The sequence below is a fragment of the Arachis ipaensis genome, chromosome B01 (assembly GCF_000816755.2).
Source record: "Arachis ipaensis cultivar K30076 chromosome B01, Araip1.1, whole genome shotgun sequence".
Lineage (NCBI taxonomy): Eukaryota > Viridiplantae > Streptophyta > Magnoliopsida > Fabales > Fabaceae > Arachis > Arachis ipaensis.
In genome coordinates, this window is record NC_029785.2 from 100,108,825 (window position 1) to 100,113,791 (window position 4,967).

The window sequence follows — 4,967 nt, forward strand, 5'->3', positions numbered from 1 at the left end:
AAGCATCTTGCTTATTGAATTACAGAAAAACTATGCTATGCAGACAGATAATCAGGGAAACTAAACCACTCTCAATCATAGTAGTGTTTCATGTAAGATAATCACTTAACAATACAACCTTTTGGAGTTCGCTTGCTTCACTCCTCATCATCATCATCACTGATCCACACATTCCTCTTTCATTTCTTAGGTTGATGATGCTTAATCCTCCCAAAGGCTTGTATGATGCTCTGCAATAATATTGAAAGTTGCTTGTTCCCCAAGCACTTGAAAGAAGAAATGGTTAGCTTGCATGATTTATTTATGGGCTTTTGAACTTACTTTGGTGTGGGAACACCAAACTTAGTACATCTTCCCATCCGATAATGCTTCCTTGTGGAAAAGCTTCAAACCATTGGGCAACATCATTCATGGCTATGGATAGTTGCTTCGAACTATGGGTTACATTATCATCCAAGGTGGGGATATTACTCTCATGATTGCTAGAATTTGTTGAGTTCCCTTCCATGATCTGCACAGTCACAAACAATTCAAGTGATGATTGAATATTTTCAAGCTTAGAATGTGATTCAGAAGGTTAGCTGGCACAAAGTATCAAACAGTTGATGGACTTGGGAGATTAGTAGCAGAAATTGCTTCTCTTGTGTAAGCAAGAACATTGCATAGAGTCAGAAATTTCCAGGGAAACTTCACTTTGTTGCTAAAGCGAAGTTTCAGTCATCTCAGGCAAAATTTCAAACAGTTAGCAGGTTAATTGAAAATTAAAGGAACAGAAAATAAAAATGCTAGATCTAGATCACCACCTCACTTAATCATTGTCAATCTAATCAATCCCCGGCAACGGCGCCAAAAACTTGATGGGATATTTTCGCGGAGAAACGAATTTCTCCAAAACACCCAAAACTAACCGGCAAGTGCACCGGGTCGTATCAGGTAATAAAACTCACGGGAGTGAGGTCGATCCCACAGGGATTGATGGATCAAGCAACTTTAGTGGGTGATTAGTTTAGTCAAGCTAACATTTGTGTGATAATTGATGCAGCAGAAAGTAAATGACAAGGAAAATTAAAGTGCAGAAAGTAAATTGGACAGTAACTTAAAGAACAAGGAAGTAAAATAGCAAGAATCTTAAATTGCAAGAAAAGTAAATTGCATGAAAGTAAAGGAGACTGGGTGCAGGGAAATTGAATGAAAGCAGTAAATCAAAGCTTAGAACAATTGCAAGGAAATTAAAATTGCATGAAAAGTAAATTCAGATCACAGTGGCTCAAATGTAAAATGCAGAGGAACAAAAGTGCTGGAAAGTAAATTGGGAACAAGGAGATCAGAGAGCAAAGTGACTTGCTTAATTTGCAGAAATTTAAAAGGATGTTGAAGATCTCAGGAGTGGATCCTTCCTTGATTCAACAAGAGAAAAGTTGCAGAGAATTAAAAAAAGATTGCAGAAGAAGTAAAGAAAAGTTGGAGTAAAAGTTTGAGGCTAACTTTTACTCCAACTTTTCACATCAGCCACCCTCTTTTGCTGATACCAACGTTGGGGCAAAAGTTAGGGGTCAAACTTTTGCTCCAACGTTGTGCCCCCTTGTGTGCATGTGTGGTGTGCTACTTTGTCCTCTTGTCAACGTTGTCAATTTCATGCCAACTATAGACTATTATATATGGTTGGAAAGCTCTGAATGTCAGCTTTCTAACCCAATTAGAATCACCTCAATTGGACATCTACAACTCAAGTTATGCTCCTTTGAAGAGGACAAGGTTGCTGGCCTTGGTGTGCAGCGTTTGAGGTAAAGTTTGCCTCAAACGTGGTCGAAAATGCCAGTTCTGGAGGCTCAAACATATTGTCCACCCCATACTATTATACATTTTTGGAAAGCCCTGGATGTCTACTTTTCAATGCCGTTGGGAGCACATCATTTGGAGCTCTACAGCTCGAGTTACACTCCGTCGAAGGTGCAGAGGTCAGTTGGCCTCACTGCCGGTTGCCACCATGTTCATTTATGCTCATTGCGGGGCAGTTTTCTCCCTCAATTTTAGTGTCCACCATGCAGTGCCATATATGCTTGGAAAGCTCTTAATTCCTACTTTCCATTGCTTTTTGAATTACCATATTTGAAGCTCTGTAGCTCAAGTTATTCTTGTTGGAAGTATACCCTTGCACACTCATGGCGCCAACGTTAGCCAAAAAGTTAGGGGCTAACGTTGGCGCAAACTTTTGCTAGGCCAGGGAGTGTTTTTCATGTGCCAACGTTAGCCAAAAAGTTAGGGGCTAACGTTGGCGCAAACTTTTGCTCATCCAGGGAGTGTTTTTCATGTGCCAACGTTAGCCCAAAAGTTAGGGGCTAACGTTGGCGCAAACTTTTGCTCATCCAGGGAGGGTTTTTCATGCCAAAAGTTAGCCAAAAAGCTAGGGGCTAACTTTTGGTCCAGCTTTTTGCTTCCTGGTTCATTTTCAATTAATCCAAAAGTTTGAGCTAAAGTTTGAGGCAAACTTTTGCTCAAACTTTTTGTTCTCTATTCCTCCTAGCCATTCCTTCTTGCATCAACCTTTCTCCTAGCTTTCTTCACCTATCATTAATCAACCAAACACATCAAAGCTATGCTCAAAATCATGAGATATTTATTCTTTCATAATATGTGACAATTATAGCATAAAACCTCATGAAATTGCATTAATTCATGCATGGTTGATTAAATCAAAGGAAACATGAAAATCTACCCAATTGGCTTGCTTATGGCTCAAGAAAGTGCATAAAACCTATTGAAAACAAATGAAAAAGAATAGAAAAACATGACATGGTAACATGTCATCACCTCCTCCATAAATGCTTTGGTGGCATGGAGAGGTAGGTTCTGAGCAGTTCGGTGCAGAGCAGCCCCCATATACGCCATCTTTATGCTGTTTCGGGTCATAAATTCTAAATGATGAAGGATGGACACATCATCCATAGAAAGGGCACCATAGGGGCCGATTTGCTGATCTACAAATTCAATAGCATTAAAGTCGGGAGCATCGAGGTCGAAGGGCTCAACTGTTTTTTGTTTCTTATTGGGAGGAGCGACAGAAGGGGCAGCAGAAGTTGGAAGAGGGTCAGCCAGACGAACTCGGGGAGTAGGGATCACCTTCCTCATCCCGGGAGAACTCGGCATGGACGGCTTCACACGCACTTAGGAAGATCCCTCCCCGGCCGCCTTAACCGAGATATTTTTGGCAGCAGTCGCCTTCTGTGCCCTCTTAAAAGCCTTCATGGATTCATTATTCTTCATCGCCTCTGTAAATAAGACACAACAGTAAGAAATTAAGCTACAAGTCGGAAAGGCATTCACAAGCAATATAAACAGATAGCAAAGGAAACGCAAAATACCCAGCTCAGTTTGAAGAAGAGAGGGATTGGTTAAAAATTTCTTTGTATCAAGATAGGGGATTGACCCCAGTGTTCTTCCAAGACAGTCACAAAAGCTCGCTCAGCCTCATCCAACATTTCTCACGTATATCTGGACACTCTCACATCTTTTTGCCATTCCAAGGGAAAGGCGGGCTTATCATTCTCGTCCAGGAAAAAGGGCCGAGCTCCTTCAACAGCTCGGACCTTGAAAAAATAGTTCTTAAAATCGCGAAACGATTCATCAAACATGGAAAAGACCTTCTTTCCCTGGGAAGATTGGAAGGAGACCCACGCTGCCTTCTTTTTTACTACTCCAGGCTTTGTCAAGACAAATAGGTAGAAAAAGAGAGATTGCGAGGCAGGGATACCAAAACCATTACACAACAATTGAAAAATTTTAATGAAACCCCATGAATTAGGGTGAAGTTGAGAGGGAGCAACATTACAGGACCATAACAGGTCGGTCTCAAACTCAGTAAAAGGAAGGGTGATACCCAGCTGACCAAAGAAGAAGTCATAAGCATAGAAAAAAGGGCGATCATTAACAACCCGAGTAGAGAAACAAACTCTCTCCTCAGAAGAGGGAGGGACAAGTTCATAATTCTTCTCATCACCAGGATTACTACAGACCCTATGAAACTGCCTAAGTTGCGCGCAAAACTCGGAAACAACTAAAGAGACACACATAAGAACCATCGAGTCCACCCAATCGGCCATGCACTCGGGAACCTGGGAAGACATCTCTACAACGTTATTGCGAGAAGACATGAGGCCAACTAAATCCTACAATAAGAAAAGAAGAGTGGATTACTAACAAAACATCTCGGATGAGGGGCAAAACAACTCGACAGACGAACAGACAGGAAAGGAAAACCCCAAGACTCAAACCAAAGCCCTGGGGCATCCTTTGGAGGCAGTCACAAAGCAAGGTTTCAAGAAAATTCTATAGCTTATGTCTCGGCACTCATCAAAGGAGAAAATAAGGTTTCAAAACGAAAACAAAGTAAAAAACACAAAGTCACTACCTTTCTACAGTCTATCAGCCAAAGCATTGTCAAAATAAAAAATGCCCAGCAGAAAATCACCAAAGACGCAAACTTTTTCAGAATCAAGCAAAACCACCATCGAAGGCACAAGCAGAAACAACAACAAACATGTAAAAGCCCCAATTTTTAGATTCAGGCAACAAGAAAAGAAAAAAGATTCACACCAAAAATGAAGAAATTCCAGAACACATCAGGTACAGTAAAAGCAGAAAAGATTCAAACTTTCTTTGAGCAAAATTCAAAAAATAGACATATAAAGAAATAGAGGAAGAAAATCGAACCTGGAAAATAAAAAGGAAGTTGAAGAGAAGAAGCACCAAAGCCACCTCTCGAAGTGGAAAACTGCGAAGATAGAAGGAGAAATCTGGAAATCACCCCTCTTCCTCAGAAAGCAGTAGCAAAACAGGCGTTGCGGGAAGGAACTACGAAAGAAACAGAAAATAAGAGAGTAAAGGAAGAAGTTACGAAGAAGAGCGAAGAAGAGAAACCGTTTTTTGATTGAAAGATTCAAAATAAAAGCCAAGAGAAAACGGGGCAA